Here is a 14,175-nt window from a genome sequence, read left to right as displayed (position 1 = left end):
AAGGGTTTGTATCTGCTTATGTGTGGAGATGGGTTTGTTTTTCCTCCCTTCTCCCTGGAATACCACTATTTCTCCATCATGAATATTTACCAGATGGGGTTCATGGAGTTTAAGTGTTGCAGGGAATCTTCGGCTGGGGACTTGTTTAATCCTAACCCTGTTCTGTCTGAGCTGCTCCCAGGTGCCTGGGAGAGCAAGCTTTGGGAGTGGATGTGAGAAGAGGAAGGGAAGAGAGACATCACCACTGAGGGGATGCGTGTCGAATTTTGGGATGGAAGGCTGAATAATTTTGAATTTTACATGCTGCAGTTATAATGAACTGGGGATCTTCTGAGGCCTCTGGCCAGATGTTGGTCGTGTCTGGGGCTGCGACTGAGATCTAGATTGACGGGCTGTCCAGACGGGTCCTTCTTTTTGTATAGGCCTACTATTGTTGTTAAACCAAAATAGTATATTACCTAATACAAATCCTTGAGGCAGATGTGTAGAATGCGTAGAATGGACTATAATGAAAAATTGGTGAACTACCAAACACTGTCAGCACATTATTTGATTAAAGAATCTACATTTTGCAGACCTTCATTGGATGATAAGCAAATAAACAGGCTGCAACACAAAAGGGTAAAATCATGAGAACTCCTGAAACTAGATTCATTCAGTAATCAATCCAATGTAGATGCAAGTAAAAAATACTTTGAGCTAAATGCTAGCGTCAGCATGCTAACATGCTAATAATGACAATGCTAGCATGCTGATATTAGGCTGCTATAATGCTTACCTTGTTTACCATCTTAGTTTAGCATGTTGGCATGCAAATATTGGTAATTAGCACCAAACAATTGGCATCAATTCCCCAATGGGAATGTCATTAGTTTTGAAGGTATTTGATTTATATTTAAAAACTCTCTGGGAGTCATTACATTAGGCCTTAGCAGCAGTTTCTCACTTATATTCTTGATGGACTTTGGACATTTCCTCAATTTTTAGAGGCTTATTCCATCACTCTATTGCTTATTGATCTTTAGAGAGCCACAGGTGAGTATTAAATCAGGGTTCTCATTGAGCTACCCACTAAATGAATGACACCATTGATATAGTCTGTCACATACACAGTCTGTCTGTAAATGATCTATTCATGCCTGGGTCCTTTAGGACATTTCTAGATATTTAATTTGAACAGCGATTGCCAAGTTTAGCAGCTTTATGATATTATCACATTCACATCCTGCTTGCATTGGCGCAGGGCCACCCAGTGGTGCTCAGCAAACCTGGATGCGAAGACACACAGACGAGGCGGACAGACAGACGAGGGAGTCTCGGCTAACAAAATTGAACTCCTTGTTGCCCTCTGTCCTCTCGCTCTGGAACATTAAGCTCACAATGTGGGGACCGCAGCTCATCAAGGACACAGCTCTATTCACATCTGATCACAGAGGCATAAAGTCCATGTGCATGCATTTCTCTCCTGCAGTGCCATTTATTATAATTTCCTGCTGCTGCAGTTTTCGTCTTGGGGCTGATTTTGTCCCTTTCAGATTTCCGAAACACCATAAATCACAATGAGCCTCACCTCTCACTTTTACATCTCTCTAACACAGACTTGGTAAAGCAGGTGCTAGACTGCTGCTGCTCTATTCTAATTATAGCGTTATCATTAAAAATTGAACACCACCTTATTATTGTATAGCTTATTATTTTCCATTTTGCAGCATTTAGAAAATAGTCATGCTCTTATTTTTTATATTGACTGATAATATATATTGACTATATTATAAATATATTGACTATATTAGTGGTTCCCAACCTTCTTTTTTAAAACTAGGGTTGTTCAGTGAACCGATGCTTCTAAACCAAGTCGAATCAAACATTCTGAAAACGGGCCCGAGACAACATTGCGTTGTTGTCCACGGGACGCAAGCTATTTTTAACCTGATAATGCTACATTGTGTACAACTGATCTGTATTGAAAAGCTAGTTAACGTTAGCTGTTAGCAGCAGGTGAATGGAGGTTCCATAGAGTAGCATTATGGTGCGTTCAAGCTCTATTCAATAAAAATTACTACTGGGTAATATAACGCTATCATGATGTGTTCAATTGAAAATTGTAAAATGGAGTTTTTGGCTAGAAACTTTAATAAATGTAGTTGTTTGAAGGAGAGGTTTTCACAGCATTATAAAATAAACATTAGGGAATTTATGACCTGTTTAACTTATTGACAAAAAAGAGTATGCAAAGTAATAAGTGCATGAGATTTAAAAAAATATTTTTTTTCTTTTCTATCCTGTTAATCCTCTCATGACCTTTGAGATTTATTTTGGGTCCTGAACTGTTTATGTTTTTTAAAATGACACACAGCGGCAGGTCAGAGAGGTCTTCTGTAAACACTGTTGACTGATGTCTTTGAGCTGGTATTTGTCACCTTGGTTCTATGTATTTTCAGCTGAGCTTAGGGTCTTGTTGGGGAATTAACAGGTGTATGAAAGTTTTGGAAAAACTGTGTTTTTGAGTTTTGAGAGAGAGAGAGATTCACCTCATGTTTTAATGCTAATTTGAGTTAACCCTAACCCATGCATGAGTGTATTTGCACTCCATATTTATTAGACACAAACAGCTTGTGCTCTGACTGCAGATATAAGTACTGTAGCCGTTATGGACTTGATCTCAAATTTCAAGAAACACCATTTTTTTCCCTCTGTATGTTAATGGAGTCATACAACTTTAAGATAAGCACAAATTACTTTAGCAGTGTACCTCAACACATTTAGGCTGCCATTTGTAATTACACAATCCAAATGTAGTATTAATTCCTGTATGAGTAATAGCCATATTTTTGCAGTGTTAACCACATGCACTGTGGTACTCGGTGTATGGAAGTGATACATTATTAGCTGTTGACAGTCACCAAAGGTTGCCTGTCAGTGACGGTGCTCTTGCTTTCCCTCACATAAACTCTGAAATTAACACGATGATGATTGTGTTATTTTAGCTTGGAAACAATGAGGAAATTGTTTTCATTTCTTTTATAAAAGAAAATTATGTAAGAAAGCACGTTGTTTGAATTAGTCAATTCAACTTTAGGGCAGAACCTGGGGAACTTCAATATTTCTGCCTCTTGGCTATCTTTTCTTACCTTTTTCAATTGTCCAGCAGCACTGCCAGGTCGATGCTGTGAGAGGGCATAAATGGTGACTGTCGATGGACTGCTTGTTCAACACACAGAAAGGAAATAACTAGACTTGATACATACAAATTGTATTCTGCATTCAGCAGCTTTTGTGTATTGCTGTGTTTTTTCTCCCTCGAGCCTGATGCTCTGCCTCCGATTGCATTCCAGGAAGGTTCTTCTATTATTCAATAGTTTGCTTGATCTGATTCCACACTGTCAGACCTCCCATTATTTATTTATGAGATTTGAGATGATATGTGATTTGAAATACTCCCTCGCAGTGCTTTCCAGGAATTTAGGTGTGAATTGAAATTGTAAATTGAAAACTATAATACGCAGGATTAACGATATGATCTTTAGTTTTTTCTCTATTCTACTCTGGCCTTCTGAGCACGGACGTTTTAGCTTGTGCCATTATTTGGCTGTCATGGCAATCCTCAAGCATGACAACTAATTTTCCAGGATGTCATAGAGCAAACGTTGAGTGCCTGTTTTCATTGAGCTCCAGAAGGAAAAGGGGTGGGCATGGGGAGGACTGTAAGAGATGTGTCCATTCATTTATCGTTGCAGCTTAGAAAAAGAGAGAAACGGGGAGAGAAAGGGAGGGAGAGAGGAGAGAGAGAGGGAGAGAGAGAGAGAGAGAGAGAGAGAGAGAGAGAACCCCCCTCCACACCTCCCTTTTGCTCGGCTAGACGAGGACGTCGCCATGGCAACCGCTCGGCATGCTCCCCGCCTGTGGCATGGGAGTAAACCTTGTATCTTTGAAATGTCAAAGTTGCGAGAGCAGAGAAAAGAAGACCTGTGAGCCAGTAGTTTCAAGTGGTTTTGAAAATGTTTTCATTATATTTTGTAAAGAATGAAATCGGTCCACGTTTTCACCTAAACTCAATCATTTGAAGGTAAAACTGTACTTACGAGGTTTCCACATTTAAACGCTGCTTCCAGATTCTTTGGCTGCTCAGCGTTCTCAGGTAGATAAATTGTGCTCCTTGTCCCATTTCTTGTCCCCCCCCCCCCCCCACCACTCCTACCATACCCTCCTTTCAGGCCTCCTGTGTGTAATAGTAGGGATTATATATTAGATGGCACCAACCTGCAATCTCTACTCAAGTTTATGCACAGTATGCACCAGTATTTTCCCATACAAACAGACTGAAATAGTAAAAAAGGATCCAGTGACATATCTAACTCTCTCTGGGATCAAAATAAATGTGTTTATAACGAGACAGAAAGAGGCTTTATGTGAAACTCTGCTCCATATCTGGGCTGATATCTTTTTGCCGTCAGTAGATTTATAAATCAGGGAAACTTTTTTGTTTTCAAATGAGGTTACCCTGGATACAAAGTGATGTGCACTACGGGTTTGGAAGACTAATTTGCATTATAGGCACTTTGCAAAATGTTAACCCCAAAAATGGACTCATTTGACTCTCCTGACTAATTTAACAGTCATTTCTTCACCATGGTTACCTTTTGTGACCATCTGCATATCACCCTAGGGCGCTTTCTCAGACTTTGTGCCATTTCACCATTTCTTTGCAGATGAGGAAATTGTTCATACTTTCTTTTTAATTTCCCTCAAAGCTAAATGGCATCATTACACATGAAGGGTAAGCTATAGAGGGCATATATGCTGCTTCACAATGCTCTAGGGTCTCCTTATTACTTCACAGCCTGCTCCTTAAAGGAAGCTGTCGTCTAATCTTAACTGCACTTCTTGTCTTCTTGCTCCATACTATTTCTGCTTTAGACAGGAACTGCATCACACCTCCCTCCTCCAGCTTCCCTTCCTCATCTGTCTCTGCTGAGTTTTTAAATGCAAAAATGTGATCTCTGTCCTTCTTGCTCTCTTGTTAAAATAAAGGTGGTGAGCAGCATCACAAAGCTGGCTGCTGCTCAGTGAGCCCCTGGAAGTGAAGTGCTGAGACCTGCAACTCACCGCCGCCTTCCTGCTTCCAGGGATCGTCTCTCGTCACTGGGCTGTGAGAGCAGACCTCACTCCCCCTCCTTCCAGCTCCAACCTCTCACTGAAGATGACGACAACAATGTGACTACTGGACTCTGTCAGAACCATGTGACCTGCTGTTATGGATCTGAGAATCAGCATACATTGAATCAACACTCATCCAGGTAATTTAGCACTTCGTGACCTACATACATAACAGTACATGCATGTATTTAGCTGCTGGTATGAGCTTTTTATGAGTTCACACTTGAGGTTAAGGATTTCACTTGGACACACAACTCCCTTAGATTTGCACAGGGCTGTTTATTTTCTTTGTGTATTGTTAGACTTATTTTTTATCACAAGTTCCTGGCATATTTGTGGCCATTCAGTCACTTCCTCAATCTGGAGATTCATGGCCAGAGCTTGTGTCAGCTGGTAAAAAGGACCAAGAAACAGGAAGTTGGACAGCAGTGTGAAACAGTAGTGAGAACAAAAGACTGCACAGAAGGTACACAGTAATAGGACTGCTATTAACTTGACCGTGCCTGCTGTGGTTTATTCAAAACAACGATTTATTTTTGGAATATAAAATGGTATTGTTTGTATTCATGCTGTCTTAAATACATCTCATTATGCGTCTTTTAGCTTTATACTGGTTTTTGAAGGCCACGTGTCATTTAATATTTTTTATATATTTTAATTAAAAAGTATATTTAAAAAACAAGCAAGACCATAAAAGTGTATCGAATCGATGTGGCTTGAAACTGGATAAAAAAGGACATTTATGACAGCTTCTGGCTACATTGATTCATCAAAAGGGGATACAACGCCATTACAGATGACCATATTAATTTCCAATATTCTATAGATTTGACCAAGGTTTTTGCTCCTAATATCATATTGTGACATTCAAGTGGCCATTATGATTAAGACTATATATAGATTATATATTATCAAATAGTTTCTTTCTCAATTTGCAGTCTCCGCAATCAACTTAGGTCGCTGCGGCTTTCCAAGTTAGATTGTCTGCTTCTGTCAAATTATAAATACACACACATGATCAGTATATTCAAGTACAGATTGACTTTCGTATATGTTGGTCCTGGCCAAGTTGTTTAATGACTTGTGGAGGTGTTTGAAGAAGAAATAATAAAGAAAAAAAGAACATACAGTAGATGGAGGAATGGAAAACAAAGCCCGACGTCTAAGACGGAAGGAAAGAGAAAGGAAAGAGGACTGTTAAAATGTGTGGCTAAGTCATTGTCCGTCCACATGTGTTTGCATGTGTACGTATCTTATCCAGGCTTTTTGTCAGGAGTGTGTGGCAGTCTTGCTCCCATTTCCGCTCTGGAGCAGAGCAGCACAGGAAGGCTGGCTGGTTGGCTGGCTGCACAGGAAAGGAAACAGTCTCTATCAAACAGCAGATGGAGGACAGCATGTGCTTACACTGCAGAAACACACACACACACACACACACAGGCATACACGCAAGCGCGCATGCATGCAGTCCTACACACATATGGAACTATGTGCAAATGCAGTAGCTTTTATCAAGAGTGTGACCCAGATCACACTTCGCAATTGTCAGCTGTGGCGAAGTTTTCATAGAGTTCTACTTTAATGAGAACGTTTCAAATGCACTTTTGAAATGTTTTCATAATAGCAAAGACACCCCCCACCCCCCCCCCCCCCCCCCCCCCCCCCCCCGCCGCTTATCCTATTTATACTTAACATAGTGCTGAAGTCCCTTGTAGCTCTTCAACCTTACAATCTCGATTCACCTCTGAAAAATCAGAGCAGGGTCAAAAAGTATTTGCACATCATGCTTTGCTTTCACTTGCACTAGAGTGCTGACAGGGATTTATTCACCCAACTGTAAAAGAATCAGATTATGCAAGGTATGAATATCTCAAATACTGCCTGAACTTCTTTCAGTAAACCCAAGTCATGTCCTTAGGGCAAAAACAGTAAAATATTTTTATTTACAGTTTATTATTATTATTTTATTTAGTTCTACAGTTTAGTTTTCTACCTTGTCTCATGGACTTTAGTAGAGCTGATATTTGACCCTTGTGTTACCTCGGTAGCCTGCAGGTCAAACACATTTGTCTGTTGTTGAGATTATTGATACCCAGGATGTCATCACCACCTCCTCCTCCTCCTCCTCCTCCTGCCCCCCTTCTGATTTGTACGCCCATGATTTCTGATGGCCTGTCATGCCTCTGTGCCTCTGTCAGGAGTTGTTAGTGGTGGGCCAGGTCTCTCCCTGCATGCTGGCCCGTCATGCAAAGCTTTTGTCAGCAGTGTGTGAGGACTGGATGTTGCACTTCCTTTTTCAAGAGGGCAGGGAGTTCTCTGAGAGGCCTTCGACGTAGAATAGTCATTTGCTCTCCATATGGTTTATGTGTGTCTTTCCTCATTCGTGTAACAAGCCTGCTTAGGAGGTAGGACAATGAGGCTCACTATGGTTCCCAAGGCCCCACTGAATGACTCATATTTATTTAGAATTCAGGCAGAGGCCAAACAACAGGGTTACACAATCTTAATCAACAAAGTGCTGCTCATAATGTGCTCTGCAGGGGCTATGATCCTGCGAAAGAGGATTTTGAAAAATGTGTTAGGTTGGGGTTTTGGTTTGGGTAACATAATTACTGTGCTACCACTTCCAGTTTCTCCGAGGAGGCAGGCTGCTGTTGGAATCAGCAATCACTGTGAAGCTGGACTATGTCACGAAAATACCAGTTGTGTTTGTTTTTCTGCTTGTTTGTCAAACGTGTTATCACCGGGTGTGTGATAAGGGAGCTGTTATTCTGGAAGATGAAGTGTGATACTGCGGTTTTGCTATGGAAACCAGAGCTGTTCGACAGTAAAACCTCACTACGCATGCAGACACTCTGGGGACATGTCAGGAACCAGTCCTCACATCCCTTTTTGATGTTTTTTATAGTCCGCGTCTGCACTGAGCAGACAGGTCTGCTCTATCTCTGCAGAGCGGCAGAGGCGGGCTCCTCATCTTCGCAGCGTGGGCCGTTGACTTATCCCTTCTGGTCCCACATCTCCTCTCCTCCTCTTTTCCGCCCCTCAGAATCAAGTGGCTTTTTGTTCTCCCGCTGCAGAGCTTATCACTTGTTTCTCCACCGCTGCCCTCCCCCTTCCTCCCCATCTTTCTCTCAGGGAATGAAAGGGGATTTTTTGGGGATAGATCTTGTCTGTCCTGCGCAGATCCTGAAGGACTGTGGTTATCTCTGTCTGTCTGTGTTTGAAAGTGGGGGGTTCTATGCAAGATCCCCCTTCTCTCTCTGGAGGGTGGTTTTCTACGAGAGCCAGGTCTGTTTATCCCCAGTCTCTGCGTCAGCACTGATGTTAAATAAATCTCACACCAGTACAAAAGCTTTGTGGATTGTCATCATTACAGGCACTGACACTGCAATTTATTCATTTGAGTGAAGTAGGTTTCTTTATCCCACAGGATTTCTCAATTGCCTGTTATTTCTCCGCTTGAATAACATGACATGAAAATGAGCCATACATTCTCAGGGGAGGCAGTGTGGTTGGTTGTAATGCTCCTCCTCTAAAACCAGGCTCCCAGACGCCATCTGAGTCAGCTGTTATGATTCTGCATAGAACTACATTCTAATCTGTTTAATCCTTTTTATTGACCATTAACGTTTCTAAAAAGGACGTCTGATGGATTTATGGTCAGTTAAAGAGATGATTTTCCATAATGTTACCACCAGTCATCATTTTGTTTATTGCTTCAGATTTATTCTAATGTGTAAGCTTATTATCAGAAAGGATGTGGTTCCTGAATGGCTAATGTTTCTGCATGGATTCCAACTACAAAAGAACCACACAGTCTAATGAAACTCATATCCATAGAATGGCAGTGTTACAAATTGTAATAAGCCCTGATTTAACATTTTCATGTTTTTTTCTATACCATGACTGATGATTTCACTCACCTGCATAGCCCTAATGGAGGGCAAGGAGTCTCTTACAGCTTTCCAAAAAAGGCATAACTCACTATTTGGTGAAATGCACGTATTTTCTTTCTTGCAGAGAGTTAGATGAAAAGATTGATACCAATGTATGAATGTATGAAGCTACATCCAGCAGCCGATTACCTTAGCCTAGCATAAAGACTGGAAGTTGGGGGAAATAGCTGTCTAGTGGCTGTTTGGCGCCTCAGCTTGGAGCTCCAGCACATACAGTAACTCTCCACAGACAAACCGCAGCTGGCCGTTTTTACATTTCAGCTTTTGTACGGGTTAAATTAGCAAAACGTAACGTGTTAATTAGTGAGTTTTGGAAGTGCTAATAGCTGGATGTATATATATATATATATATATATATATATATATATATATATATATATATATATATATATATATATATATATATATATATATATATATATATATATATATATCTATCTCTATGTCTTTGAGTATGACTGAAAGTAAACACAGACGGTAGTCCTCTTGAAATCCCTGTAGCTCTTTTTGCTAACTTCAATTTGCCTTCTGATTTACCGGTTTGTATACATTATGGTGGCTCACTTACATTTAGCTTTGAAGTTACACACAATGCACTTTTTATTGACCTCTATTTGATAAAGAGAGACTCCATTTGTGGTTAATTGCTCTACAGATGGATTTTCAGGGGACTACTTTCTGTGTTCGCCAACCTCAAAGACAAGTATTTGAGATTATTTCTATTTTACAATTATTTTTTTTAAAGCTGTAGAAGTTTTGCATCCTTGCCCCAATTCTCATTCTTGCTGGAGTCCTAGTTTTCCAGATATCCTATGACATAATAAATCATAATCATAAAACATAAAAATAACACCCAACTTGACAAATACCAGAATTGGCTTTTAACCAGTTGAAGAATGCAGGTACAACATATACCTATACCTCCACAAAGGATGCTGGACTCATATTCAATAACCTAAGCACTCATTAGTTTACTCATTAGTTTACACTGTATGTTACTTTTATCCTCCTCTTAATGGCCCAGCAAGCTACGCAATACATTTCTCATGCATCACCACACTGACAGGCTCCAAGCTTTATACACAATCCCTTCTTCTACTTCTCTTTCGCTCTCTTTCCCTCCACGTCTCTCACACTAATACCTGTTCATAGCACAGTGCCGATAATCACAGAGTGCTGGGTGGTAATGAGAAGTGTCACTACGCTGGCTTCGTCATTTCCAGCCCAGCTGCCACGCATTTCGCTGGCTATCGGCGGCTCTGATTCCAGGTCGTAATTGCCCTGCCTCTGAATAATTGAAAGAAGGGAGGAGGTAAATCCCAGAGGTGTCAAGGTGGGAGAAAGATGGATGCTTCTGTGTTCAATACTGTCAGGTCTGGGGGTGTAAGGGGCCTGGCGGACATGATGAGACCCTCACGGGGAGATTGTCTCCACACACTTGATGGACCACCAGTAGAATGATTTCTGGCACGGTGGTCCTCGAACAGGCCTTGGTACATGTGTTTCCCATGGATCCCTGCTGAAGTGTTTGTGGTTATGTGGGTATGTGTGCGTCCCCATGTGTGTGTGAGTGTGTGTGTGTGTGTGTGTCTGTGTATTTCGTGCCAGGCAGTGTTGCTCTGCATGCCAATTGAATTTGGGCAGAAACACATGCATGAAGTGTGTTTGTGCAAGAGTGTAAATCTGTGGATCAGAAGTGATTTAAAGACCTGTTGACTGTGTGTGCACGTGTGTGTTTGCGCATGTGTGCGTGTGAGACTACATGACACTCAAACAAGCCGACCAAGTGTAAGCTCAGATGTGGTGTTTGCAAGTGCAGGCGACAGACTGGTGTAAATATTTACTACCAATTAAGCTCTTGCTTTCCATGCCTCACCAGAATGTGACACTAGCTTATAAATGCTATAAATGCTGAAGACATTAACTTATACGCTACATGAGAGTGGCATTCAAATGTTATGGCTGGAATGTTTTTAAGAGGATTATCGATAATCGCTTTTCATCTAGTACCGTGTTATTTTTAACTAATATGCAGCGGCTAATAGCTCTTATTTCCTGTGAGCACTTCTCTAATGGCTGTTGCTTTCAGGCGCAGACACAGTAGCTGCCACATATCAGTCAACAGGATGTTATGGCCTGAACCTGGCAACCTACCACAGCTTCTTTTTTTTTTTGGCAATGACTAACGTGGGTTTGTCTTTGTTCTTTTATTCAGTAAATGTTTCTCTCCTGCATGCAAACGTAACACCGGCATACATAAGGACATTTTTCTCACGCATTCAGCTTAGGTCTCCGTGGGAGATGCTACATTTGTTCTCACAGAGGTGGAGGGCTGACACTGCAGAGCGGAGCCAGCGGGTCTCCAAGGTCATTACCACTGCCACAGCGTCTGGGCGCCCTGGGACGGAGGCAGGAATTGATTAATGACAATGCTAGGAGCGCAGGAGAGGAGGAGCCCAGATTGGCAAGAGTGCAGCGCTGCAGAGTTACTGTATAATGGTGCTATAGATAGTGCTAGAGTTAGATACTGCAGAGTGTGACACAGTGCTACAACTACTGCTGATGATTATAATCATCTTTATGTATCTAAGTAGGACCTTCAGTAAAGAGAATTAAATTGATGGAAGTATTTAGAAATTCCAAACTGACAGTTATGGGCAGTGTAAAATGTAATCAATTTCTCTTTGCTAATTACATGCTGAAAAAGTATAAAGATATTACTGAACTAATTACTTAAGTAACTAGTTACACTACTCATTACAATAGTGTGTTTATACTATAAAGGGATAGTCACCTGTGGATTCTAGATTGTTTGGTGTGAGTTGCAGAGTGTAGAAACGTCTTCCTCTCCAATATAATGGAACTAGATGGCACTCGGCTTGTGGCGCTCAAAGCATCAAAAGATTTCTTTAAATTCTCTTTACAGAAATCATGACCCGGTTGCTCAAGATAATCCAATGCTGGGTTTAATTATTAATTTTTTTATTCTGGATAAAGTCGAAGTGTTCTACATCCCATAGGTGCCAGGTTGGTGGCAGTACTACTGGTCAGGTTACCATGGGAACACATTGTGAACAGTGTTATAAATGTTGAAACAAATCCACATTTTCCACAGTGTACTTAAAGAAATATATAATAATCAACTGGACACAGATATCTCCTGTAGTTTCATTGCAAATTAATTTGAAATACATTGTGATACCGTCTGAATTTAGATGGATGTAATCTTCAGGAATAGGTGAATGACTTTAGAAAGAGCAACACTGTTCACCTTGTCCAACTAGGTTACATTGCATGAGAAGCAGTCGCACATCTGTGTAAGCAGACGGACACCCCACCTTCATTTCCTCAGTGAGGACTGAATGTAGTGCACTGTCCTTTAAATAGCTAACCCGGCCCAGGTTTACTCACTGCAGCTCCCCAAAGGCAGAGAGCACAGAGACACGTGCCGATATGAGGACGACCAACTGAAATAGAAAGCCAGAACGTAGAAACTGGGTGATTTAAAACTTTAACCTGGCTGTCTTTGTTTAGAGGTTTTCTTGATATCCTTTACATTCGTAATTTTGTATTGTATTTTAATAAAGTTGGGAGACACATTTAAAAAAAGATGGCAGTAGTATCAGTAGCTTGGGTATCTGGACTTTCAGTCCATAAAATGGGTCATGCTGCTAAAAGCATTTGATATTACACTTCCCATAATACAACGTGATAACACCTTTAATGATTTTGGTAGATTATTAAAGTGTCGTACACCAAACACATCAATTACATTTATAATCTTGTAGTACTGTACAACAGGAAGACACATTGTAACACATGTACCTATATATATATCTCTCTGCAATGGTAACCAAACATTAAAAAAACATTTTTTTTACACCTGTTGCTGTAGTTACAGAAACAAACACAATATAGCATCCAACCACGACATGACTCGCTATCACAGTCACATTGAACAGCTCTTGTAGCGCTGCTCTGTAAATAAGGCCTTTCTATTTTGCTCACAGGTCACTCTGTGTCAGCACCACAGTGAGCGAGCCGCAGACAAAGAGAAAGTGAGGACGATCATATTGAACCTAAAATAATAGCAGAGGAGGGCCATGCTAACATTAATGTTGCATTCTGGTCAACACTGATGCTATCACTCACAGCCACGCGTGCAGAGGACAAAATAAGAAAGCTAATCATTACCGTAAATGCACTTGAGAGTTCGTTGGGCTGTTCATCTATTATCATTTAAGAAAATTGGTGTCTTTTTTTATCTTACAGTATTTTAGGCTGATCATAACTTTTGATATTGTAATATACAATAACATACATTTCTTGTTACTTATTGGCTGGCATATGCTGTTACTCATCTGTCAAAAGGTAATATTTAACAGCACTTGTATCTGTCTGGCCACATAATACATGTTGACAGCATTGACACATTGACAACATGTAGAAGGAATACAGTTGGTTCAAAGTAAAAGTTTGACATTTTAGGAAATATGCTTATTAACTCTTGTGGAGAGTTTGAGTAGAAGATTGATACCACTCTCATATCTGTCCTTTTAATATGAAGTTACAGCGAGGAGACTGTTAGCTTAGCTTAGTTTAGCTTAGCAAACGACTGGAAGCAGGAGGAAACAGCTAGCCACAGTTTTTCGCTTTTTATGGATTCAATAAATTACATAACAAATTAATTAGTCAGCTTTAGAGGTGCTGTTTTTTTTAGCATTTGGACAGAGCCAGACTAGCCTTTTCACCTTGTTTCCAGTCTTAATGCTAAGCTAACCGTCTCCTGGCTGTAGCTTCATATTAACATACAGATATGAGAGTGGTATTGATCTTCTCATCTAAAGGCCCTGTCACACATATCCGTATGACAGAAACGTATGCCGGCGCATACGAAATATCGGCAATAGGTTGATATAAATTAAAGGTAAGTTGTGATCGTTTGAAGGACGCAGACGACACGCCGAACACACCAGACATACGGCCCTGTCACACAGTTCCATATGGCAGCGTATATGAGTCCAAATACGTCCAACTTTTCCACAGCGGTGTTATTATACGTATG

At 40.7% G+C, this 14,175-nt stretch overlaps 1 protein-coding gene across 2 annotated transcripts in view; it reads left to right on the top strand.

Annotated features, from left to right (window-relative positions):
• The window catches only part of ptprea (protein tyrosine phosphatase receptor type Ea), a 51,364-nt gene that overhangs the window by 19,015 nt on the left and 18,174 nt on the right, over positions 1–14,175 (top strand). For both annotated transcript variants that reach the window (XM_029456361.1, XM_029456362.1), the window contains exon 2: positions 5,032–5,297. The gene's annotated coding sequence lies outside the window, so the exon portion shown is untranslated. The remainder of the gene's footprint in view (positions 1–5,031; positions 5,298–14,175) is intronic.

This window comes from Cottoperca gobio, chromosome 19 (genome assembly GCF_900634415.1).
Source record: "Cottoperca gobio chromosome 19, fCotGob3.1, whole genome shotgun sequence".
In the NCBI taxonomy this organism is placed as follows: domain Eukaryota; kingdom Metazoa; phylum Chordata; class Actinopteri; order Perciformes; family Bovichtidae; genus Cottoperca; species Cottoperca gobio.
This window is presented reverse-complemented; position numbering and strand designations above follow the sequence as displayed.